The sequence below is a fragment of the Erythrolamprus reginae genome, chromosome 2 (genome assembly GCF_031021105.1).
Source record: "Erythrolamprus reginae isolate rEryReg1 chromosome 2, rEryReg1.hap1, whole genome shotgun sequence".
In the NCBI taxonomy this organism is placed as follows: Eukaryota; Metazoa; Chordata; class Lepidosauria; order Squamata; family Dipsadidae; genus Erythrolamprus; species Erythrolamprus reginae.
The window spans coordinates 36,897,900-36,925,490 of NC_091951.1; the positions used below are offsets into that span (position 1 = coordinate 36,897,900).

The 27,591-nt window shown below is 42.8% G+C and overlaps 1 protein-coding gene across 3 annotated transcripts in view; it reads left to right on the forward strand.

Moving 5' to 3' along the window:
- Positions 1–27,591, forward strand: part of LOC139160193 (TNF receptor-associated factor 1-like) — a 635,213-nt gene that overhangs the window by 106,640 nt on the left and 500,982 nt on the right. The gene's annotated exons all lie outside the window — the stretch shown is intronic.

Consider the following 27,591-nt stretch of genomic DNA (forward strand, 5'->3'; position numbering starts at 1 on the left):
CGTCGGGTGGAGTTGGTATTGCCTAGGAAGCGGGGCCGGCAAAACGCTATTGTTGTTTTTTAAGTTTCTAGCCCGCGTCGGGGCTCAAAAGGACGTCCGAACGAGGCGATAGAATGGGACGGCAGCTCTTTAGGGAGATTCCCGTGAGAAACGGAGAAAGAGCGAGTTGACTTAGGCGTATAATAACTTTGTTGTGACTTTAAACGTATACTGATCGCCATGCATTAAAATAAAATTTCGTGGCATACAGCTCTCCAGAGGATCACCACTTCATAAATATGGTTATACGTACATACATACATTAACATACATGCATACATACATACATACATACATACATACATACATACATACTGCATTAGTCTCCCTTTTCATCATTTATTTATTTGATTCACTTTCTATGCTGCCCAATAATAATAATAATTAAAAATAATAATTTATTAAATTTGTATGCTGCCCCTCTCTGAAGACTCGGGGCGGCTCACAGCAACAGTAAACAATGTACAGTGGTACCTCGAGATACGAGTTTAATTCGTTCCGGACCTGGGCTCTTAAGTCGAGCAGCTCTTATCTCGAACGACTTTTCCCCATAGGAATTAATGTAAATAATTTTAATTGGTTCCAGCACTCAAAAAACTCACAAAGTTAGTCTAAATTATGCAGAAAGACATGTTTTTAATGAAGAAATGTACATGTACATATAAATGAATAATGAAGTTTCTTTCACTTAACTTGTAAACTTTCTTAAACTTTTAAATTTACATATGTTCAACTTCTCTGCCACCCAATCCTGTAGGACAGAGGTCCCCAACCCTTTTTGCAGCAGGGACCGGCTTTAAGCGATCAAGAGAGGAATGGGTGAATGAATGGACGGAGGGTGGGAAGGAAGGAAGGAAAGAGGGAAGGGACAGGAACAGAGGAAGGAAGCAAGGAAACTTATGAAAGGGGAGAGTAAGAGAGGAATGAGTGAAGGGAGGGAGGGAAGGAAGAAGGTGGGAAGGAGAAAGAAAAGAAGAAATAGAGGAAGGGAAGGTAAAAGAGAGAAAGAAAAAGAGCAAGAAAGAAAGCTGCAAGCACCCCCCCGAGCCCCCCAGGCCGGCTGCAACCTTTTAAAACACGCGCGCCGCTTCGCAGCTGTCTCCTGAAGCCGAACGCGGAAGTTAGCGTTTGGCTTCAGGAGACAGCTCCTTGGCGCTTGTATCTCGAATTTGGGCTTGTAAGTAGAACAAAAATATCTCTCCCCTCCCAGCTCTTATCTCGAGTTGCTCTTAAGTAGAGCAGCTCTTATGTCGGGGTTCCACTGTATAACAAATCCAATAATTAAGACTATGACTAAAAACCCTTATCATTAAAAAAACAACCATACTACCCAATCATAACCCTACATAAATTTTACTAGCCTAGGGATACATCAGTTACCCTCTTCGGAGAGGGGCAGCATACAAATCTAATAAATTATTATTATTATTATTATTGTTGTTGTTGTTGTTGTCAATACAACACAGCAAACGAGATCACTGCTGGATTTTGTATTTCATCACCACTCAGGCACTTCCCAAGCACCTAAGACTGAGTGATGTAGCGGCGAATTATGTTTGCCGATCCCAGTAAAGCAGCCTTTTGCAATTGACAGATGGAGATTTTGTCAATTCCGATGGTTTTCAAATGCCCGCTGAGATCCTTTGGTACTGCGCCCAGCGTGCCAAGTACCACTGGGACCACTTTCACTGGCTTATGCCAGAGTTGTTGCAGCTTGATTTTTAGATCTTCGTATTTCACTAATTTCTCTAGCTGCTTTTCCTCAATTCTGCTGTCTCCTGGGATTGCGATGTCGATGATCCATACTTTCTTTTTCTCCACGATCAGAATGTCTATTATTATTATTATTATTATTATTATTATTATTATTATTATTATTATTATTATTATTATTACTACTACTACTACTACTACCCCATGCCTGGCATGCCAATCCCAATGGGATTTAACAAAAATGTTTTACACACACACACACACACCTACACATAATACAATATGTGTGCCTATATATATGTCTATGTACCATATGTATATGGTGTATATGCATTATGTATGTATGTTTATATGTATGTCCCTCGATATCGACACCACTGCCTGGGAAACCCTGGCACAAAATCGACCAACATGGGACATGCTGATCCACCAAGACAATGCTGATCCACCAAAAAACGAACCATTTTTCCTGGGATAGACGATTCTCTCACTGGTGACACTGCACAGGGTTGTTGTTATGAGAAAAATAGAAAGAGAAAGATTTTAGGACTTTTGTCCACAGTTATTAAATGAATCACTGTAATTGTTAAAGTTAGTAACATGATTATTAAGTGGAATCTGGCTTCCCCATTGATTTTGCTTGTCAGAAGGTCACAAAAGTGGATCACATGATTTCTGGATGCTGCAACTATCATATACACCCATGTTTCCCTGAAAATAAGGCTGGGTCTTATATTAGTTTTTGATCCAAAAGATGCATGAAGGTTTATTTTTTTGGTTTAGGTGCAGGTACGGTACTGGGTGACGATCTTAATGGGGCTTATTTTGGGGATAGGGCTTATATTATGAGCATCCTGAAAAAAATCATGCTAGGGCTTATTTTCCAGTTGGGGCTTATTTTCGGGGTAACATGGTATGAGCTAGGTGGCAAACCTCTCAATTTTAATCACATGACCACGGGGATGTTGCAAAGTTGTAAGTGAAAAAAGGTCACAAGTCAGTTTTTGAGTGCCGTTGTAACTTTGAACAGTCACTAAACGAAGGGTTATAAGTTGAGCACTAGTAACATTCTCAAAGGTGAGCTGAATAACAAGCCACGTACTGCAACTTAACGTTTCCTTTCTGTGTGTAACTGATGGAAATTAAATGCTCTATCTTTGTGACTGCGTGACTGCGAAAGAGACCTTGGAGTCTTGGTGGACAATCAACTAAACATGAGTCAGCAATGTGCAGCAGCAGCCAAAAAAGCCAACTCAATGCTAAGCTGCATCAACAGAGGAATACGCTCCAAGACCAGGGAAGTACTAATACCACTCTACTATGCCCTGGTCAGACCCCACCTGGAGTACTGCATCCAATTCTGGTCACCTCACTACAAAAAAGACATCGAAACTCTGGAGAAGGTGCAAAAAAGAGCAACCAAAATGATTAGGGGACTCGAAACCAAGACTTACGAAGAGAGATTGAGAGAACTGGGCATGGACAGCCTAGAAAAAAGAAGGTCTAGAGGGGACATGATAGCAGTTTACAGATACTTGAGGGGTTGCCACGGTGAGGAGGGGGTCTCTTTATTCCCCAGGGCACCAGAGGGCCGGACGAGGAACAATGGTTGGAAGCTGACCAAGGAGAGATTCAACCTGGAAATAAGGAAGAACTTCCTGACGGTCAGAGCGATCAACCAATGGAACTGCCTGCCAGGGGAGGTGGTGAACTCCCCAACTCTGGACACCTTCAAGAGGAGATTGGACTTCCATTTGGCTGGGGTGCTGTAGGGTTTCCTGCTCAGGCAGGGGGTTGGACTCGATGACCTAACGGTCCCTTTCAACTCTATTAATAAATAAATAAATAAAAATAATAAATAAATAAATAAAAATAATAAATAATGGGAATGAAGAGTAATGGACATCTGTTCCCACAGATAATCTGTTGCACCTGGAGTCAGTCTCTGCAATATAATTTCTTTCTAGGCGACAGACAACCACACGTATAACTTAGCTGCTTGAGCTCTGTTTACATGAGAGCAGATGGGATCTCCTACACAGAGTCATACACATACCTATGACACATGTTAACAGGGTGTAACCAGTAATGGGCAGCCAAATTTTTTACTGCCACACTGTGGGTATGGCTTACTTTGTGGGTGTGGCTTAATGGTCATGTGACTGGGTAGGAGTGGCTTGACGGCCATGTGACCAGGTGGGAGTGGCTTGAAAGATCATCATTGTTCAAGTGAACTGTTAAGTCTTCGACTTACAACCTTACCACTGTCGCTCACTGGGGTGACAATTTGCTTCGTGTTTTCTGCTCTCTCCTTCCTGGGTTGCCCCCCCCGCCTCAGGCTGGGTAGCTAGGCGAACGGGTGCTGCCAGAATAATAATAATAATAATAATAACAACAACAATAATAATAATAATTTATTGGATTTGTATACTACCCCATGCCTGGTGGTATAAATGAGTTGAGTAGTTTACGAAAGACAGGGAGGGTGGGGGCAATTCTAATCTCCGGGGGGAGTTGGTTCCAGAGGGCCGGGGCTGCCACAGAGAAGGCTCTTCCCCTGGGGCCCGCCAAACGACATTGTTTAGTCGACGGGACCTGGAGAAAGCCAACTCTGTGGGACCTTATCGGTCGCTGGGATTCGTGCGGTAGCCAGTGCTGCCAGTGTTCCTTCCACCCAGGCCTTCTGCTTGCACCTCAGGCGGGAGGTGGCTGCGTGAGGCTGGAGGGGAGCCGGGCAGGAGAGAGGGAAGCTCCTCCGAGGCCAGGAAGGAGGAAAGAGGAAAAAAGCAAGGAGTGCAGACGCAGCAGCAGAGGAAAAAAGGAGAGCCGAGCCGAGACCAGTAATCCAGGAAGTGGCAGCCGCTGATCAGCTGGAGCTGCGCACGCATCTTCATTTCTCCCTGCTGCCCAACCCTGGGTATAACTCAGTGAATGGCCACTTGTCTTCGGCACTTCCGGTGCGCCTTCTGAGTCTGGTGCGAGTGCAGCCACGCCCTTCAGCGTGAGATTTTGTCTCTGTGCATCCACAGCAAGGGAAATCTTGCACTAGGATGTGCACGCGAGTGAGATTTTGGCGATGTTCACTGATATTCTTGCTTCTGCACATGCGCAGAAGCAAATAAAATTGTAATAATCGCGGAAATCTCACTCGCGGGGTTTCGCTTGCTGTGCATGTGCAGAAGCCAAATCTCACACGAGGTGCACATCCCAAAATTTCCTACCAGGGCGGAGCACCTGACTGCATCGGCTACTGGCCACCACTGGTGTAGCTACTATCACAATCATCATCTCGATTTTCGCTTCTACCCACTGATGCCGTAGACCAGCAACCTGCAACTTTTTTGGGCAGTAGGGACCAGTACTGTGGAGCGATTTTTCTGCAGACTGGAGGACCCATGGTTTTGCATGCAGTACAGTAGTGGGTTTCTACCGGGTTGCACCGGTTCAGGCAAAGCTGTAGCTATAATTTGGCCTGGGTCCCTGAACTGGTAGTAGTGACCACTGACTGCCCATGCCCCCAAACCAGTAGCCCGGTGGCTGCTCACTTGCCCCATACTTGGCTTAGGGCCAGCCTACAGCCTTTCTTCGGGACCATCTGCTGCATAGCTCCCCAATTAGAGCCCACAGCGTTGGGCTTCTCTGAGTCCCGTCGGCTAAGCAATGCCAGTTGGCGGGGCCTCGGTAGAGGGCCTTCTTTATGGTGGCACCAGCTCTCTGGAACCAATTACCTCCTGAGATCCGTACTGCCCCCACCCTATTGGCTTTCCGGAAAACCTTAAAAACCTGGCTCTGCTAGCAGCCCTGGGGACATGATCAATTAGCACATATCTAGATCCGCCACAATAAGAGTGCGTGGGTTTGTTTGTTTATTTATTTACTTATTGATTTATTAAATTTATATATGCTGCTCATCTCACTGTTAACTGACTCTGGCCAGTTCATTCATTGCTGACCACGCTGCCTAGAACTGCAGAGACATAAAGTTGCAGAGTTAGGATTAATTTAGTAGGAAACAGATAGGAGATGATGATGATGATTATTATTATTATTATCATCATCATCATCATTATTATTATTATTATTATTATTATTATTAATTAGACTTGTATGCTGCCCTTCTCTGAAAACTCAGGGCGGCTCACAGAACACAATACAAAATTTTGTGTGGATTTTTTTGTTGTTGTTTCCACCATTATTATAACATCTTAATTTTTTCTGTTCTATATTTTATTCTCCCCTCTGAGAAGACCTATATTTGCACATCTAGCATCGCTATCTTGGAAAGGGCATTATTATTATTAACGTACCAGTATAATTATCGTCATCTCCACGTCGTACAGTCAAAGCATCTGTGATACCAAGTTCTCTGGTCCGCTGAAGGAAAACCAAATCCAGATAAGTTGAACACCCAGGATTTGTGCAGAAAGAACCGCACCACAATACCGAACAATCCCAAATCATGTGCACCAGGTGCCCAAATCATCTGAAATAATAAGACAGATGCTATGTAGGGGAATTCTAACAGGAAAATAGTGATGGGATCCTATGGGTACGGTCATATACACAGAACCGGTAGAAAAATTTTGATTATTTCCCCCCCCCTTCTGGGCTGTGGGTATGTTTGTCCTATCGCAGTAAATGTGGTTGAATGTGTATAATTTTAGAAGAGCTGTGCATGTGTGTGTGTACATACACATACAGTTTATATAGTGGATAATGTATATTTTTGTGTGCCTGTGTGTAATATGTATGTGCACATATGGCATATATACATAGAATTAAATAGTATATTTTGGATGTTCAGTAATAGTAAATAGATAGGGAAATTGTATCTCTCTGAGGCGAGGAGAGGCCATACACCCTAACCCAAACCCTTGAGGTGAGTGACGTCAGCTTAACCACCTTTAAGCCAATCACACGACCTTTAAACCCTCCCCCGGTCACATGATTGTCAAGCCACTCCCACCTGGTCACATGGCCGGCAAGCCACACCCACAAAAAAGCCATGGCTACAGTGTGGTAGTAAAAAAAAAATGCAGCCCTTCATTGCAGGAAACATTTGCTTCACATAAACTGAGATTTGGCTTCTGTGCAGTATTAAATACCATAGAGAATGAGTCATAACTGCAGAACACAAGGGCCAAAGTCCATATTCTACTGTGATAATAGGCGTGTTTGCTATTTCCACCAGTATAAATAGTGACAGAACGGAAAACAGAGAAACAGAATATCAGCCCTTGGTTAAAAGAACAAAACTGGATGATTGCAGGTGTGTAGTCATCAAGTGCGGTCAGGCAGTAGGGAAAGCAAATAGAATGCTTGGCTGCATAGCTAGAGGTATAACAAGCAGGAAGAGGGAGATTGTGATCCCGCTATATAGAGTGCTGGTGAGACCACATTTGGAGTACTGTGTTAAATTCTGGAGAGCTCATCTACAAAAAGATATTGATAAAATTGAACGGGTCCAAAGACGGGCTACAAAAATGGTGGAAGGTCTTAAGCATAAAACTTATCAGGCAAGACTTAATGAACTCAATCTGTATAGTCTGGAGGACAGAAGGAAAAGGGGGGACATGATCGAAACACTTAAATATGTTAAAGGTTTAAATAAGGTCCAGGAAAAGAGTGTTTTTAATAGGAAAGTGAAAGGGGGCACAATCTGAGGTTAGTTGGGGGAAAGATCAGAAGCAACGTGAGAAAATATTATTTCACTGAAAGAGTAGTAGATGCTTGGAACAAACTTCCAGCAGACGTGGTTGGTAAAGCCGCAGTAACTGAATCATGCCTGGGATAAACATATATCCATCCTAAGATAAAATACAGGAAATAGTATAAGGGCAGACTAGATGGACCATAAGGTCTTTTTCTGCCGTCAATCTTCTATGTTTCTATGTGTATCACTTACTGCCTCAGAATGGCATAGTGCCAAATCTGAATCTCCCTGAGGTAATTTTTTTTTTTAGTGTGACCTATAGATAATCCTTGACTTACGACCACAGTTGAGACCAACATTTTAATTGCTGAGCAGGACAGTTGTTAAATGAGTTTTGTCCCCTCCTCACGGTCTTTCTTGCCACTGTTGTTAAGAGAAGCACTGCAGCTGTTTCAGTTAGTAGCAGGGTTGTTCAGTGAATTTGCTTGTGAGAAGGATACAAAGGGATTACAGGCTGCCATGGCAGTGCAACTGTCATAAATACACGCCAGTTGCAAACCTCTGAATTTTGAGCATGTGACCACCGGGATGCTGTAACGGTTGTAAGCATGAAAAAGATAAGTCACTTTTTTTCAGTGCCGTTGTAACTTTGGTCAATAAATGAATGGAACGGATGGATGGGTGCTGACGATGGCCCATATTCCGTTCAGTTCATGGACTTACTATATTTTTGGACTGTAAGACATACCGGTGTATAAAATGCCCAGAATCCACATTAATTTAATAAATTAAATTAAGACACACCAAGATTTCAAAGAGGTAAGTATGAAAAAGAGGTTTTTGCCTTCCCTCGGCCCACAGGAGCACTCTGCAGGCCTCCCAAACCCTCTGCACACCCGTTTTTTGCAAAAACAGACCCTTTTCCACCCATTTTTTATGGAAAATGTGGCATGCAGATGGTTTGGGAAGCCTGTAGAATGCTCTTGGGAGCTGGGGAAGGCAAAAACACCCCCATTTTTGCCATTTTTCACAAAATGGGGGGGTGTTTGCCTTCACACAGCCTTCAAGAGCACTCTGCAGGCCTCCCAAACTTTCTGCGCACCCCTTTTTTTGTGAAAAATGGACCTATTTTTTGCAAAAATAGGCAATGGCTTCTGGAGGCCCAAAATGGCTGCATTTGGTGTATAAGATGCACCGATATTTCCACCCTTTTGGGGGGGGGAGGTGCAACTTATACTCTGAAAAATACGGTAAGTTGGTGAATTACAAGAAAAGAAGAGATCTCAGCTAAAGTCATCCCGATTGGTTGTTAACAGATCCATCCCCAGGGCGATCTTTTGGCTTGGTTTGTTGGACAAAGCAGTCACATCCAGAACTTTCTCCTACAAAGTTATCCGCAAACGAAATAGTTCTTGTACCCTGTTCCTATCCTTGATGGGCAACCCTTTGCAAGAGCCTGGGTGGCGCAGTGGTTAGAGTGCACTACTACTGCTAGCTGTAGTTCAGCAGTTCAAATCTCCTCACCGGTTTAAGGTTGATTCAGCTTTCCATCCTTCCGAGGTGGGTAAAATGAAGACCTAGGACCCATATTAGCAATACAGTATGCTGATTCTGTAAACTGCTTAGAGAGGGCTGTAAAAGCACTATGAAGCGATATATAAGTCTAAATGCTATTGCTGTCTTTCCATCCTTATTACAAATCTAATAAATATTATTATTATTATTATTATTATTATTATTATTATTATTATTATTAAATAGTCTTCGAATTATAACATTTCCTTTAGTGACCATTCAAAGCTACAATAGCAGTGAAAAAAGTGACATGACTTTTTTTTTACAGTTAATGACTTTTGTAGCATCCCCTGGATCATGGGAGACAAACACAACATATACCGTTTCCCTGAAAATAAGTCCCCCCCGAAAGTAAGACATAGGAGAGGTTTTGTAGAATTGCCTAATATAAGGCATCCCCTGAAAGTAAGACGTAGGAGACATTTCGTTTCGCAGCATTCCCGAACAGAACTTATATAACATATCTGAAGAAAGTATAATTGTTGTACAGTGTTCCCTCAGTTTTCGCGGGGGATGCGTTCCGAGACCGCCCGCGAAAGTCAAATTTCCACGAAGTAGAGATGCGGAAGTAAATACACCATTTTTGGCTATGGACAGTATCACAAGCCTTCTCTTAACACTTTAAACCCCTAAATTACCATTTCCCATTCCCTTAACAACCATTTACTCACCATTATTACTGGTATTCACCATTGAATCAGACACTTAGTAATCCTGATATTTATAAACATAATTATTTATTAACAATAATTATTTATTTTATTATTTATTTGCAAAAATTATTAGTTTGGCGATGGTGTATGACGTCATCAGGCGTGAAAAACCGTGGTATAGAAAAAAACCCGCGAAGTATTTTTTAATTAATATTTTTTGAAAAACCGTGGTATAGGCTATTCGCGAAGTTCGAACTCGCGAAAATCGAGGGAACATTGTACATGGAAATAATGGTATGGTAGTAGTAAGAAATTCTTGATAGGATTCGTAGTTGTGATGACAACTACTGTACAGTATATAATAAATGTTCATTTTTTTGTTCAGAAATAAATGTGAATTCTTCTTCATTGAAAAAAAATAAGACATCCCCCTGAAAATAAGATGTAGCACCTCTTTGGGAGTTCTCACTGTCGAGAAATTTCTCCTAATCTCTAGGTTGGATCTCTCTTTAACACGCTTTCCACCAATTACGCAAAAGTGCTTTTCCAAGAGGCAACTGGGCTTTCTGTTTTTTCTTTGAAGACGTTTCGTTTCTCATCCAAGAAGCTTCCGCCAAATGTCTTCAAAGAAAAACCAGAAAGCCCAATTATCTCTTGGAAAAGCACTTTTGGGTAATTGGTGGAAAGCGTCTTAAAGAGAGATCCAACCTAGAGATTAGGAGAAATTTCTCGACCCGAAGAAGCTTCACTTCAATGAGAAACGAAACGTCTTTATATTTTTTTAATTATTATTTTATTTATTTATTTATTTTGTCAAGCAATTATAGGGTGATAATTTGTACAAATAAAACGTTAGATAAGTAATGATACAAAGTAACAAAAGAAGACAATAGGGCAGGGACGGTAGGCACAGTGGTGCCCTTATGCATGCCCCTTACAGACCTCTTAGAAAGGGGGAGAGGTCAATTGTAGATAGTCTAAGGCTAAAGGTTTTGGGATTCGGAGTAGAAACCACAGAATCAGGTAGTGTATTCCAGGCGTTGATTACTCTGTTGCTGAAGTCGTATTTTTTGCAGTCAAGTTTGGAGCAGTTGACATTTAGTTTAAATCGATTTCGTGCTCGTGTGTTGTTGCGGTTGAAGGTGAAGTAGTCGTTAACAGGTAGGACATTTTAGTATATGATTTTATGAACTATAATTAAGTCGGAACGGAGACGACAGAGTTGTAAGTTGTCTAAACCAAGAATTTCAAGTCTGGCGGAGTAAGGTATTTTGTTGTGAGAAGAGGAGTGAAGGACTCTTCTTGGGAAATATTTCTGGATTCTCTCAATTGTTTTGATGTCAGATATGCAATGTGGCTTCCATACAGGCGAGCTGTATTCTAGGATTGGTCTAACAAGGAAAAAACCCAGAAAGTCCAGTCGTCTCTTGAAAAAAAGCACCTTTGGGCAGTGTTCCCTCTAATTTTTTGGGGTGGGTGGGCGGAAAAGTATAGTGTCTGAGTGGCAGTCCCTTCGGGACTGGGCGGCACAGAAATAATAAATAAATAAATAAATAAATAAATAAATAAATAAATAAATAAATAAATAAATAAATACTGTGTGTCTATAACAGTGAGCTCATAATAGGGCAACTCTATCAATATCAAAATGCCACTTAAATAGTTGAGCTAGTTTCAAACTAGATTTTGATTTTCTTTCTCTCTTCCTTACTCCCATTCTTTTTCTTTTTCTTTTCCTTCCTCTCTTTTTTGTATCTGTTTCTCTCTCTTCCTCTCTTCCTCTCTCTCTCCTTCCCTCTCACTCTTTCCCTCTCGGCTTCTGGGCAGGTTTGGAAAACTCTGAGTTGATGATAATTTTTAAGTGAGCGATTGCTCACTGCTCAGCTTAGAGGGAACTATGCCTTTGGGACAACCATGACTTGGATGACTGAGAATCACCATAGACATCCCACCCATTACCTTCTTTCAGTGACTGTGAAAGGCAATTTTAAAAAAAACTCAGCAAAAGTTTGGATTGGAAGTAACCATGCAGGCATTTGCATGCAATAAATCTAGGGCTAAACTAGGGAAGGGATTTATTGTAGAAGAGCTCTATACTAGATCATTATATCATCCCTTTGGGCTGTGTGTCTTCACAGATCTCTGGGCTTACAAAAGCTTTCCACATTCAGAAAACCGTGTGTGTGTGTGTGTGTGTGTGTGTGTGTGTGTTAATCTTCCAAACCACAGAGGGCTTTTGTCACGTCTGGTGCTCAAGCAACGAAAGTAGTGGAAACCCAGCTTGTCAATAAAATTGGATCTGTCAACCCAGGTAAAAACAGCAGGGACATTTTTAACCTCTGGGAAATCAAATTCTGAAGCCCCATTTGGGGGGGGGAGAGTAAGATTTCCTTCTTCGCTAGGCTTAAAAAAAGAGAAGGGGGCCTTTCATGTTTGGCTTCTTGCCTTTGTTCTCATCGTTGGCTGAAAGCAGCACAACGAGGAGAATCCCTAAGCCATGAAATCCAAGCTGAGAATTATATAGCAAACTAGGGACCGATGGATGTGGTATAATTTTGATTTATTTCATAGACAACGATCTGAGCTGTTGGGGAGTTTTTCTATCAGCCTTCCCGATGTATTCTTGGTGTCTTCCGAAGAACGGCTAACTAAAGTCAGCCGCTTCAGAAATAATTCTTCCATTCGTCTTTCTTTATCTTTTCTTCCCTTTCAGCTGTCTTTTAGTCCTTTGACCTTGATGTACATAATAAGGCTTGGAATTCTTAATTAATCAGTGACACTCATTCTGGCAGGGGTCTTATCAAAAGACCCCTTGGGCTGTCAGCTACTTGGGGAGGGGGGAGGACAGAAATGATTGTGATTTGCCTCCTCATGAATAAATTGTGGCACAGAAGGATTTATTATTATTATTATTATTATTATTATTATTATTATTATTATTATTATTATTATTATTTAGATTTGTATGCCGCCCCTCTCCGAAAACTCGAGGCGGCTCACAACAATAGTAAAAGAACATAATAGTAAAACAAATCTAATATTAAAAGAGAGATATATATATATATATGGTGAATGTGATTTCACCGAAACGTCGCATAGACACTCAAAATATTACACGGGGCAAAACCAAAACCTCAGAACAATCTACATATATATATGTATAAATATATAAATATAAGTATATATATAAATTCAGCTTAAACATGTGACACATACAGATAGAATTGTCGGCTATCAATAAAATTAACTGCCTTGGAAATGGCCCTGGGTTGGGCCGAGAGGCAAAAAAGGAGCTGTGATGTTCCTTCAATATACCAGGGTGATTCGACACAAAATGTAACCCTTCCCTGGTACAGAGCTGAAGGGATTGGATACTGTAGCCTAGAGGATAATTCTCTGCCTTACAAGGCAAAGGTTGCAGGTTCAAGTCCCAGTGGGTATGGCTAGCTGATGAGGCCAAAATAAGGCCGAAATAGATCTATCCTAGTCTCCCTTAATTTTCAAATTCAGCTTAAACATGTGACACATACAGATAGAATTGTCGGCTATCAATAAAATTAACTGCCTTGGAAATGGCCCTGGGTTGGGCCGAGAGGCAAAAAAGGAGCTGTGATGTTCCTTCAATATACCAGGGTGATTCGACACAAAATGTAACCCTTCCCTGGTACAGAGCTGAAGGGATTGGATACTGTAGCCTAGAGGATAATTCTCTGCCTTACAAGGCAAAGGTTGCAGGTTCAAGTCCCAGTGGGTATGGCTAGCTGATGAGGCCAAAATAAGGCCGAAATAGATCTATCCTAGTCTCCCTTAATTTTCAAATTCAGCTTAAACATGTGACATATATATATATATATATATATATATATATATATATATATATATATATTTGTTTTCGTAGATTTTCACGGGTATATATATGTAGATTGTTCTGAGTTCGGGTTTTGCCCCATGTGATATTTTGAGTGTCTATGCGACGTTTCGGTGAAATCACATTCACCATCATCAGGCTGAAGTTGTAAGCTTCGTGCTGCACATTAAAAAAACAAGACATGAAATTGACTTCGAAAAAACTAAATTACTTTCCAAAAGAAACACGTATATAAAAGAATAATCATGGAAGCCATAGAGATAGAAAAACACCCCCTCAGCATGAATAAACGTGATGACACGTCCTGCCTACCAGAAATTTGGAAACCAGCCCTAAACAAAAAAACATATCATAATCATCACCATGTCAATCCTTCAACTAAATGTGATTCCACCAACCAATCAAATCATTAAAACATAGCCACCCAATCTACTTGCTACATTCAAACCAAATCTCCACCCCCACCACTATTTATAAGGAACAAATGGCAGTTGCAAACAAACTATATCTACAGCAGCACGAAGCTTACAACTTCAGCCTGATGATGGTGAATGTGATTTCACTGAAACGTCGCATAAGCACTCAAAATATTACACGGGGCAAAACTCGAACTCAGAACAATCTACATATATATATATAAAACCCCAATAGTTAAAAAAACCATACAACATATACATACCAATCAAAATATAGGAACCTGGGGGAGGTGTCTCAGTTCCCCCCTGCCTGGCGATATAGGTGGGTCTTGAGTAGTTTGCGAAAGACAAGGAGGGTGGGGGCCGTTCTGATCTCCGGGGGGAGTTGATTCCAGAAGGCTGGGGCCGCCACAGAGAAGCCTCTTCCCCTGGGGCCCGCCAGGCGACGTTGTTTAGTCGACAGGACCCGGAGAAGGCCAACTCTGTGGGACCTTATTGGCCGCTGGGATTCGTGCGGTGGAAGGTGGTTCCGAAGGTACTCTGGTCCAATGCCATGTAGGGCTTTATTCCTTGGAATAAAGTGGCTTATGGTGTGTTCTGTCTGGGTCACTCCAGAATCCAATACTAACCCAAAAAGAGAAGCCAGACACACTGGTAAAAGGCAAAGGCAGTTTGATAAAATTCAAGAAACACACAGGTAACAGAAAATGTCCTTACAAACAGGAAAATGCTGTATCTTCAGATATATTCACGAAGGCCAAAAGTCCATGCAGCAATACAGACGTCTTGCTGCCAAGCCAAGGCTGTAGATAGCAGACCTACACCTCCCACGGATCTTCCAAAGCTGCTGGGCCACAAGCCAGGAACAGAGACGCCGAGAAACAAGACAGGGTAACGCCACGCCAAGCTGATAACACTCCACATGGCTTCAAGGGCTTGCCTGCCTTTTATTCCTATACCTTCTTTTTTTATCATTTCTTAGATATATTTTACTATGAGTATCTCCTCTATAACCTTCATCATGTATTTTACTATGTGTATATAGATATATACCCACTAAAACCCTCATTGTGTATTGGAATAAATAAATAAATAAATAAATAAATAAATAAATAAATAAATAAATAAACAAACAAACAAACAAACAAACAAACAAACAAACAAACAAAATAAACATAAGAACATAAGAAGAGCCATGCTGATGAACTCTTACATTTCTCTGTTTATATTGCTGGAAGAACACAACATTCCAATAAAGTATCACAATCTTACCTACTGTGCCAAGTGAGTCTCTGTGGAAACCAGAGAATAGACTTACAATGGTGGGTGTTTCTGGTTGAGTTCCAGAGTTTTATTGATCGGAGTCTGTTTAGGCTCCAAGGAAGGAGGCAGCGTGTTTATCCGTCAGTTTGTATTTTCATGTTTATATTGACAAAATATCTGTTCGAGCCATCTGTACGCACGTCTATATTGCTTTTCACTCCTTCCCCTTTCTGTAGGTGTGATGTGACTTCTTCAACCTTATTTGCTGTCTCTAAGTTCCACGTTCTTCCAAAACATGAGCTGATATCTCCTGTCTTGCAAAACACATTCCTAGCCTCTAGTTGCACTTTGTAACCATAATTGCCTTCTGCTGCGTAGATATGGGTGATTTGATGTGGGGTAGGGTGTAATGCAAAATTACTGTGCTCAGTCAGATTGATTAGGTACCCTTGTTTACTTGAAGCTTGTTTGAAGTTTGACAAGCTCAACGTTGGCCTGTTTAATTGCTTGCCAATAAATCTGAGATTGGAATCTCAGACAGGGAAAGAACCAAGCAACTTAATGCATAACATTAATGCCTACTGAGTTTACTGCTGCCAATGAAGCAATCCACTGCTGAGTTAAATCAGACTTGGGTTATCAGATACAGACAGTGAAGGGCTACCAAAATTTTTACTACCACAATGTGGGCGTGGCTTATGCAGGACACCCTGCATTTTCTTTCAACATCTTTCAGTGCAAATTGGGTGCTCTGGGGTGGAGCTCCATTTTTGCTACCCCATTGTGTGTGTGTGTGTGTCCCCGCCAAGGCAGCAGCCCACCCCTGGATTCAGAATATCTGTAGTAACAGGGTACAACTGGTGTGGTGGTGAAGGCATCAGGCTAGAACCTGGGGGACTGAACTAGAACTTCTAGTTCCATCTTATGAACAAAGCCTGCTTTGGGCCCGTCCTTTTTCCTCAACTTTGGAAAGGAGACAATGAATGGCAAACCATTTCTGAAATCTTCCCAAGAAACTGCAAGGTTCAATCCAGCAGTCATCAGGAATCAACACTGACTTGAAGGAGATGAAGTGGTCCTCAACCTTTCTAATGTCATGTCCCCTTAATAAAGTTCCTCATGCTGTGGTGACCCTCAACCATACGTCTAGCGCCAATTCTCCCGACAGAGCTTTTAGCTGATTGGCAGGAAGGTCAGAGGGACCCCCCCCACTGTAAATGCCTGATTGGTCGGATTGAAAAAAAAAATGTTCCAAGGCGCCAGGATAGAAGCTTTTGTTCTTAATACCATGGGAAATTTGTCTTTTCCCATGATCTTAGGTGGCCCCTGTAAAATGGTCAATCACCCCCTAAAGGGATCCCAACCTCCAGGTTGAGAACCACTGTTAGAGAGAGAGAGAATATAGGGTGAGACAGAAAGAGAAAAAGCGGGAGATGAAAGAGAGAGAGGGAGAGAGGCAGGAGAGAGATAGAGATCAGAGAATAGAGATCAGAGAGAAAGACAGGACAGAAGGAGAGATGAGAATGAAAGAGATGAAAGAATGAGAGAGACAGGAGAGAAAGAGATGAGAATGAAAGAGATGAGAGAATGAGAGAGAAAGACATCAGAGAGTAGAGATCAGAGAGAAAGAGAGATGAGAGAAAAAGAGAGAGATGAGAAACAGAGAAAGACAAGAGAGAGAGAGGGAGATGAGAGAAAGAAAGAGATCAGAGAGTAGAGATCTAAGAGAAAGATGATAGAGAAAGAGAGATGAGAGAAAGAGAAAGTCAGGAGAGAGAAAAAGAAGATAAGAGAAAGAGAGTAGAGATCTGAGAGAAAGAGAGATGAGAGAGGAAGAGAGAGATGAGAGAGAGAAAGGCAGGAGAGAGAGAGAAAGAGATCAAAGAGTAGAGATCTTAGAGAAAGAGAGATGAGACAGACAGACAGGAAATAGAGGGGAGCACAGGGGAGGGAGGGACTAAATGTAGTTGTTTGTTTGTTTGTTTAATATTTTCCTTCCTTGCCTGCCTTTTTTTCTACTTGGTTTTTGTGCACAACCATCAATCAAAAATTTGTTACAATTGGCTGGTAAGTTATACTTTAACTTAGGTAAACAATGTAACCACCGGGAAAGTTGCTACAGACAATGGTGTGCAAACAATGTTGCCCATGGATTATGAATGCACAATTCATTGGAGTTTAAATGATCAAAAGGAAAGGGATTTATAGTCCCAAATAAGTAGGTGGGGAATAATAATAATGGTGGCGGGATGGAGGTGGGGTTGTCCAGCAAAAGAAGTGAGCCTATCTATGGGCATGGGTGGCTCTGGGTCAGGTTGCCTCTGATATTGCCCACTGCAAAATGAATCTCTCCGTTCTCTAAGATGTGTCCTTGCTAAGGTTCCTGCACTAAGAACCGGGGTGGCGCAATGGTTGGAGTGCAGCACTGCAGGCCACTTCACCTAACTGCTAGCTGTAGTTCAGCAGTTCAAATCTCACCACCGGCTCAAGGTTGACTCAGACGTCCATCCTTCCGAGGTGGGTAAAATGATGACCCAGATTGTTGGGGACAATATGCTGATCCTGTAAACCACTTACAGAGGACTGTAAAAGCACTAGGAAATGCTATATAAGTCTAAACGCTATTGCTATTGCTTAACAGAATAACAGCATAGGAAGGGATCTTGGAGGTCTTCTAGCCCAACCCCTTGTTCAAGCAGGAAACTCTAAACCAGCAATGGCGAACCTTTTTTCCTGGGGTGCCAAAAGAGCATGTGTGCATGCTATGAAGCATTCATGAGTGCCCACACCCACAATTCAATGCCTGGGGAGGGAGAAAACAGCTTCCCCAGCCCCCCAGAGACCCTCTGGAGGCTGAAAACGGCCTGTTTCCCAACTTCTGGTGGGCCCAGTAGGCCCATGTTTCACCCTTCCCAGGCTCCAAAGGCTTCCCTGAAGCTGGGGAAGGATAAAAACTCCCTCCCCCATCCCGCCGGAGGCTCTCTGGAAGCCAAAAACACCATCTCAGAGCTTCTGTGCAAGCCAAAAATCAGCTGGCCGGCACACACATGCACATTGGAGCTGAGCTAGGGCAACAGCTTGCGTGCCAGCAGATATGGCTCTGTGTGCCACTGGTGGCACCCGTGCCATAGCTTCGCCATTACTGCTCTAAACCATTCCAAGCTCTTTTTTAAAACCTCCAGTGATGAAGCATCGACAACTTCTGGAGGCAAGCCATTCCACTGGTTCTCATTGTCACGAGATGTCTCCTTAGCAATAGTGGCGAATATTAGTGATGGGCGAACCCAACGGTGTTCGGATTTAGCAAGTTTGGCCGAAATTTACGCAAAATTCGGCTGAACCCGAACCGAACCCAAACTCGAACCCGAACGGGGAATCCCTCCCACGAATAGATTCCGGGGGCAGAGTTTGACATCACCGGCAGGTTGCTAAGGATGCCAAGGTGATCACTTCCTGGATTCCATGGAATCCAGGAAGTGATCACCTTGGCGTTCTTAGCAATCTGCCGGTGACATCAAACCTCCAAACACCGAACACAACCCCGAACTTTGCCCGAAGTTTGAAAAAATTTCGGGTTCGGGTTCAGCATACCGAACACCACAAAATTCGGTACAGACCCGAATTGTGCGGGTTCAGTTCACCCATCACTAGTGAATATCTGTAGCTCGGGTGTAGGATGAAGGTGAAGGTTCGTTCTCTGAGGTTTTAGGCCCTATAAGGTCCTTTCCAACTCTGTTATCTGTTAGAGCTGGATGCAGTACTCCAAGTATGATCTTACCAAAGCATTATAAAGTAGTACTAACACTTTATTTCATTTGCACTTCGTTTGCAGGGACTCCGTAGTGGGGCCTCGGCAATTTTTTCATTTATTGTTAGAGTTGAAAGGGACCATGAAGGCCATCGAGTTCAACCCCCTGTCCAAGCAGGAACCCTATAGTACGCCAGTCAAGTGGCAGTTCAATCTTCTCTTAAAAATGTCCAGAGTGTTGGAGTTCACAACGTCCGCTGGTAGATTGTTCCATTGGTTGATCACTCTGACCGTCAGGAAATTCCTCCTTATCTCCATGTTGAATCTCTCCTTGGTCAGCTTCCAGCCATTGTTCCTTGTCCGGCCCTCTGGTGCCCTGAAGAATAAAGTGATCCCCTCCTCTCTGTGACATCCCCTCGTATACTTGTAGACTGCTATCATGTCCGCTCTGGCCCTCCTTTTCTCTAGGCTATCCATGCCCAGTTCCCTCAATCTCTCTTCGTAAGTCTTGGTTTCCAATCCCTTAATCATCTTGGTTGCTCTTTTCTGCACCTTCTCCAGAGTTTCAATGTCGTTTTTGAAGTGTGGTGACCAGAACTGAACACAGTACTCCAGGTGTGGTCTGACCAGGGTGTAGTAGAGTGGTATTAAGACTTCCCTGGTCTTGGAGTGTATTCCCCTGTTGATGCAGCTTAGGATTGTATGGAGGTGCCCTCTCTGTGGAAGATCCCAGTGTGCACATTCTTTGTTTCCTGATGAGCTTCTGTACAGAGGTGGCAAAATTCTGGCTCAGGAAGAGAACATTTGGGAGTTAAGCTAAGTTTGCATCCTCCCTGATTGTTCCATGAGGGTTCACATTGCTTTTGGTATGTTCTGTCATTCTTTAATCTCGGGCAGGGGGGAGATATTTCAGTCTGTCACTCCAAGCTGTTGGGGATGGAAATGTCAATACTAAATGCTATAAATAAATGTCCAAATTCCTCTTAGATCACATTTTTCCCCTTTAACCTTTATCCTGTGTTTTTCTTTTTGTCATGTTGATTTTTCTTCCTCTCTCACATACAATGCTTCCACACCCAACTCAGACATCTTTTTAATCCAGTCTTGCAGCTATTAATTTTCTCAGAAATCGCCCTCAGCGTCTTTTGGCAATCTCTGGTCATCATCAAACGGTTGCCTTGGGGTTAAGAGATGGGGAACAAGCATTATCTCCTCCCAAGCCTTGGGATATTCAGCCATATCATAGATAACCAGGGCTTCCTGGTATAGATAAGGGCTAATAAATTAGGACTTATTTAGTGGTAATGCGGGCAGCAAAATGCTCACAATTTTCCCCACTTATTGCATCTGCTGATTGCCGCCCAGCCGCCCTATTTAGGGTGACTCATTCCCTGCTTAATGTAGGGGGAACGGAGGACAGCTGAGGAGTTTGCTCAGCTGCCAGGGAGGTTTGTGGTGTTGAGGCTTCCCTAGATTTCCATCATCATCATCATCATCATCATCATCATCATCATCATCATCATCATCATCATCGTTGTTGTCATTGTTGTTGTTTGTTGTTGTTGTTGTTGTTATTATTATTATTATTATTATTATTATTATTATTATTATTATTTAGATTTGTATGCCACCCCTCTCCGTAGACTCGGGGTGGCTCACAGGATACAATATAAAACAGTGAATACAAAACAAATCTAATTAATTAAAAAACTATGTAAGCTAAAAACCCAGTATATTAAAATCAATCAAACAATTCAATTGCAGCCATACATCACATTTATTGGTCAGGGGGTCTGGATCTAAATGCCCCCCTGCCTAGCAACATAAGTGAGTCTTGAGACTCTTGCGAAAGGCAAGGAGGGTTGGGGGGCAGCGCAAATCTCCGGAGGGAGCTGATTCCAGAGGGCCGGGGCCTCTACAAAGAAGGCTCTTCCCCTAGGCCCCGCCAAATGACATTGTCTGGTTGACGGGACCTGGAGAAGGCCAACTCTGTGCGACCTAACTGGTCGCTGGGATTCATACGGCAGAAGGCGGTCCCGCAAGTAATCTGGCCCAATGCCATGTAGGGCTTTGTAGGTCATTACCAACACTTTGAATTGTGTCCGGAAACCAATCAGCAGCCAATGTAGTATCATTTTTTTTAGAAGGAGCTCAGGAATTTATGGCAGTTGGGCAATATTTTCTTATTTAGGGGATAAGCCCAAGAGAATTGCAAGGTGTCAAATCATAGAAACATAGAAACATAGAAACATAGAGGACTGATGGCAGAAAAAGACCTCATGATCCATCTAGTCTGCCCTTATACTATTTTTTGTATTTTATCCTAGGATGGATATATGTTTATCCCAGGCATGTTTACATTCAGTTACTGTGGATTTACCAACCACGTCTGCTGGAAGTTTGTTCCAAGGATCTACTACTCTTTCAGTAAAATAATATTTTCTCATGTTGCTTTTGATCTTTCCCCTTGTTCTTATGTTCACTTTCCCATTAAAAACACTTCCCTCCTGAACCTTATTTAACCCTTTGACATATTTAAATGTTTCGATCATGTCCCCCCTTTTCCTTCTGTCCTCCAGACTATACAGATTGAGTTCATGAAGTCTTTCCTGATACGTTTTATGCTTAAGACCTTCCCCCATTCTTGTAGCCCGTCTTTGGACCCGTTCAATTTTGTCAACATCTTTTTGTAGGTGAGGTCTCCAGAACTGAACACAGTATTCCAAATGTGGTCTCACCAGCATTCTATATAGCGGGATCACAATCTCCCTCTTCCTGCTTGTTATACCTCTAGCTATCATAACTTAGGACCAGACTATTTACGGGACTGTCTCCTGTCACATAGCTCCCAGCGACCGATTAGAGCTCACGGTGTCGGCCTTCTCCAAGTCCTGTCGACTAAGCAGTGTTGGCTGGTGGGGCTGCGGGGAAGGGCCTCCTCTGTGGTGGCTCTGGCCATCTGGAACCAATTATTCCTGAGATCTGTACTGCCCCCACCCTACTTGCTTTCCAGAAAGCCTTAAAAACCTGGCTTTGCCAACAGGTCTTGGGCCTGTAAGCCATTGATATCTTTAGTTCTTCTGACCCCAATAAGAATAGAATAAAATTCTTTATTGCCCAAGTATGATTGGACACACAAGGAATCTGTCTTTGGTGCCTATGCTCTCAGTGTACATAAAATGATATGATACAGTGTACATGATATGGTATGATTGTATTAATGTGGTTTTAAATTGTTGTATACTATTTTATACTATTTTATTGTCGTAAGCCGCCCAGAGTCCTTCAGGCGGCATACTAATTAATTAATTAATAAACAAACAAACAAACAAACAAACACACAAGCTTAAAAATATCTCCCCCACCCCCAACCGATTTCAGTTCTGTGTCAGATTTGTAGGGAGACTATTATGAGGGAATTATCCCCTACCAACAACAAACCTGGCTCCCTGCCTTGTCAAAAATGACAGGGCCGTGAGGATTATGTCAGGTCATCCTATTCCTTCCTCCAGTCACACAACATTAGTTTACAACAAGCTGTTTTTTCTGAGGGAGGAAGGATACAAGCACACAGATGGCCCCTCGCTCCAGCAATGCCATCCCAGTGTTTTCATTTGGTGGTGGTGTCCCCGCCCCCACAACCTCACCACATAAAATGGCTTTCCACTGAGCGTTCATCATGGCAGGAGGCAGCTCGCAATTCATACCTGGGTCATATTCGGGGTGACCCTGCAGAGGCTGCTTGCTGGCTCCCCTGAGGCATTTCATCCACTTGAATTATTCAGAGCCGTGTGCTGAGAGTACCCTTCCCACTGGCACTCATTTCTTTTCTTTTTCTTTTGCCTTTTCTTTGCCCTTTATTCCTCCCTCCCTTCTTTCTTTCTTTCCTTCCTTCCCTCCTTCCTTCTTTCCTTCTTCCCTCCCTTCTTTCTTTCTTTCTTTCTTTCTTTCTTCTTTCTTTCCTTCCTTCTTTCCTTCTTCCCTCCTTCCCTTTCTTTCTTTCTTTCTTCTTTCCTTTCCCTTCCATTCCCCTTCCCTTCCTTCCTTCCTTCCTTCCTTCTTTCCTTTCTTTCTTTCTTTCTTGCTTCCTTGCTTCTTTCTTTCCTTCTTCCCTCCATCTCTTTCTTCCTTCCTTCTTTCTTCTTTCTTTCCTTCCTTCTTTCCTTCTTCCCTCCCTTTCTTTCTTTCTTTCTTTCTTTCTTTCTTCTTTCCTTTCCCTTCCATTCCCCTTCCTTCCTTCCTTCCTTCTTTCCTTTCTTTCTTTCTTTCATTCTTTCTTTCTTGCTTCCTTGCTTCTTTCTTTCCTTCTTCTTCCATCTCTTTCTTTCTTCCTTCCTTCCTTCTTTCTTTCCTTCCTTCTTTCCTTCTTCCCTCCCTCCCTTTCTTTCTTTCTTTCTTATTTCCTTTCCCTTCCATTCCCCTTCCCTCCCTTCCTTCCTTCTTTCTTTCTTTCTTTCTTTTCTTTCTTGCTTCTTTCTTTCCTTCCTTCCTTCTTCCCTCCATCTCTTTCTTTCTTTCTTTCCATTTCTTTTCTTCCTTTCCTCCCTTCTTTTCCTTTTCCCCTTCCCTTTCTTCCTTTTTTAGGTTTCCCTCTTTTTTCCTTGCCCCTCCCCCCTCATTTCTTTTCTTTCTCCCCTCCATTCTCCTTTTTTTTCTCTCTCTCTCTCCCTCCCTCCCTTCTTTTTTATTTCTCTCATTCACCTCTCTTCTGTCAGGCCAAAGCTATCGTTTTGAGTTAGAGACTTTTGACCTGCCACAGGTAGAAAAGTACTGTGGGAATTGAGGAGGGGTGGTTGCATGAGAAGGAAAGATAACAGCCACAACACATTCTTTCCAGTGTTTCAAAGTCATCCTTTGTTCAGCACCAGCCGGAAGTACAGGGGAGGAGTATCGTGGATGTTGAGAGAACTGGAGTGGTCCATGTGATGAACTTGTGGGTGTGGGGACGGGGGATTAACCTTAACCTGGGTGGAGAACTGTAGGAAAAGTTAGTATCGGGTTGACTACAGTTCATAACCAACATGGTTCTGTCAATAAATTGGAACTTGGAAGAAGGCCCAAGGTTTGGACTTGGATTTTATTTCTCGGATGCTAATTGGAACACTGGCATCTTCCTTCCTCCCTCCTTCCCTCCCTCTCTTTCCTTCATTTCATTTCCTTCTTTCCTTCCCTCTTCTTCCTTTCTTCTTCTCCCTGCCTGTGTTGCTCTCTCTTCCTCTCCTCTCCCTCCCTCCTCCCTCCTCCCTCCTCCCTCCCTTCTTTCCTTCCCTCTGTCCTTCCTCTTTTTTCTTTTCATTTCCTTCTTTCCTACCCTATCCTACCCTCCGCTCCCTCCTTCCCTCCTTTCCTTCCCTCTTCTTCTTCCTTTCTCTTTTCTTCCTTCCTCTCCTTCTGCATCCCTTCCTTTTTCCTCCTCTCAATTAGTACCTTCCTTTTCTCTTTTCATCTTTTCTTTCTCTTTGATTCTCTCTCTCCTTTCTTCTCTCCCATCCCTTTCTCTCATTCTCTTCTCTTCCTTTCCCCCCTTTCCTTTCCTTGTCATTTCTTCCTCTTTCATTCTCCTTCTCTCATCCTTCCTCCTTCCCTCTTCTTTCTTTCTCTCCCTTTCTTCCTCCATCCCTCCCTCACCTACAAATGTTAGTTCCCCAACATTGTTAATTAGTTATAATAGGCATTTGTTCTGTCTGGGTGCTCCCAGACCTCAACACCAACTGGAAAAAACAGCCAGACACGCTGGTAAAAGCAAAAGTACTTTATAGCTTGAAAAATAAACACAGAGAAAAACCTGTTCTTCCCCACAGGCAGGTTATGAGACTTTACAGCAGAGTCCTGATGTCCAGACAATACAGCAGCCTTCTTGCTGGCACACCCACCACTGTAGAGAATAAGACCCCCCACCTTTTCCCCCCAAGGTTTCAGTATTCAAAGTCACAAACCAGAATTCCAAGATGCCAAAGAGCACAGCCAGGTCCCAGGACTCCCAAAGATAATACTCCACAAGCCAGGAAGGGTGGGTCTGCCTTTTAGCCTTTCCAGAGAGCACCACACCCAAACCCAGCTGTTGCCTCTTTAGTGCTGAAAGTACCTAGCTAATTGGTCCCTTCTTTGTGTTGCTCTTCTCTGTCGCAGATCGATTATTGCTTGTGCATTTTCCTCTAAGGAATCCAGGCTGCTTGCTGGGGAGAGCTCCCTCTTGGGGGCCTCTGGCTGTTCCCCCTCTTCCTCAGCCTGAGATTCCTCCTCCTCGTCTGCCTGCACCTCCTGTTCCTCATCCTCCCCCTCTGAGCAGGAAACCGACAGAAGATCAGCCGTTCCCTGAGGGGCCTCGGACGGAATCACAACAGGCATTACAGTAGAAAGTGATTGTTTCAAACAACAAATGAAAGCCTTAAAAAAACTTTAAACAATTGTCTTTAAACAATTAAAACTGTAAACAATTTTTAATATTTTTTTTAAAAAATAATTAAAAATGTAAACAATTTTTTAAAACACAATCTTTAAACAATTAAATCTTTAAACAATTGTCGAATGTGACAGCTCTGGGAGACCAAAAATGCTTGGTGTCAGGGGAGATGGAAATGAGGATGGATGAATCTACTTATTTATTTATCAAATTGTATAGTCGCCCATCTACGGTACCCCACATTTATAATCCTCTTATAACACGTAACAGTGTCTCAGCAGCGTTGCTTTCTCTTCCTCTTGGGTGCTGGTTAAAGAGATATTTCTTTGCCAACGGCTCCTCAGCCTGGTTTAATCTGCGCTTCATCTGTCTTTCATTTTTAGTGCTGTTTGTAATTAGCTGCTCGATTTTAAGAGCGACAGAAGATTCTTGGATGCCTGACTCAGAGAAGCAACTCAGACGTGCCTAAAGGTGCCCGCAAGCATTTTGCTTGTTTGTTGATTTGATTGATTGAAGACATAATTTAAGGCTCGCCTTACCAATTTAGATTCTTCAACGCCCACAAGCTTCTTTTCCTCCAGACACACAACAACAGCCTCAACAAGCCTTTTTATATCCTGTATTAACTGCCTGAGGTAACCACTTCACACTGCCTAACCTAGTATGTGGTGCCTGAACATGGTATAAGTCGAATCCCAGCGACCAATTAGGTCCCACAGAGTCAGCCTTCTCCAGGTTCCGTAGACAAAACAATGTCGTTTGGCAGGATGCTGGGGAAGGGCCTTCTCTGTGGCAGCCCCGGCCCTCTGGAATAGGCTCCCCCCGGAAATTAGGACTGCCCCCACCCTCCTTGCCTTCCGCAAACTCTTAAAAACCCACCTATGTTGCCAGGCATGGGGGAATTGATTCCCCCGGCTGTCCCGTTTTATGCATGGTTTGTTGAGTTGTGTGGTTGTTTTTAATAAGTGTTTCTTAATATGTTCTGTTTTAATATTGGATTTGTAGACTGTATTGTTTGTTGGAAGCCGCTCCGAGTCCTGAGAGGGGTGGCATACAAATAAAATCAAGAAAGAAAGGAAGGAAGGAAGGAAGGAAGGGAGAAGGAAGGAAGAAAGAAAAAAGAAAGAAAGAAAAAAGAAGGAAGGAAGAAAAAAGAAAGAAAGAAAAAAAAGAAAGAAGGAAGGAAGGAGGGAGGAAGGAAGGAAGAAAGAAAAAAGAAAGAAAGAAAAAAGAAGGAAGAAAGAAAGAAAGAAAAAAAAGAAAGAAGGAAGGAAGGAGGAAGGAAGAAAGAAAGAAAAAAGAAAGAAAGAAAGAAAGTCCTTTCCAAATAGTGTGGCATGCTCCCTGGGGAATGGGGGGGCACAGAGCAATGCTGGGGGAGCGCATGTGACCCTGGGAAAGATCTGTGGTCCCTCTCGATCGATTCCCCCAGACGGGGAGTGTTTTCCTAGTTGCACAATGCTCTGAGCCTGAAAGAGAAGGTGGCCAAGCGGAGTAGGGAGGATGCATGGGTTCTTGTTATTTTCGGTGGGCGCCATGGTAGCCATGAACGGTGTGGCAAACCTGCTCTTGGACAAGGAAGAGCATCCTCTGCAGCTGAATGAAAGCTTTGAGTGGCACCCTAAAGCCATGAATGTGAATTCCCGGCAGAGGCGGCATGTATGTGTCAAAAGAAGCCCTAACCACAGTGAGTTCAGTGTGACTTACTCCCAGATAAGTGGGTAGAGCAGCCTTCCCCAGCCAATAGTTTGCTTGCAGCTTATAATAAGTCAAATAATAAATATTAACGCTAAATATTAGCCGCTCCAGGTCCTCAGAGAGGGGCGGCATACAAGTCTAATAAATTGAATTGAATTGAATTAAAATTCCATTGGGGCCCAGATTGGAGATTTTTGGGGGGGGGGGGGGAGGCGTGAAACGTCTACTTCTTCCTGTGGGGGCTGGAGGGGGAGGCATAAGAGAAAATAATTGAGAAGCACTGGTATACATGATGTGAATAGTTGTTTTTCTGTAGCTATTAACCAAGAAAATAAGCTTCAATTATCTGCAGTGTAATTCTAACTACTGAATTTTTGGAGCATAATATGCACCTTTTTCCTCCCTAAAAGAGGCTGATAATTTGGGTGTGTCTTATACTCTGAGTGTAGCTTTTTTTTCCAGCCCTAACTAGCTGCAAACAATCTTCCCAGCTCTTACCTCGCAGGCTCTTTCATTGTTTCTCTCTGTGAAGAATGTTTTCCAAGCCCTAAATCTTTGCAGG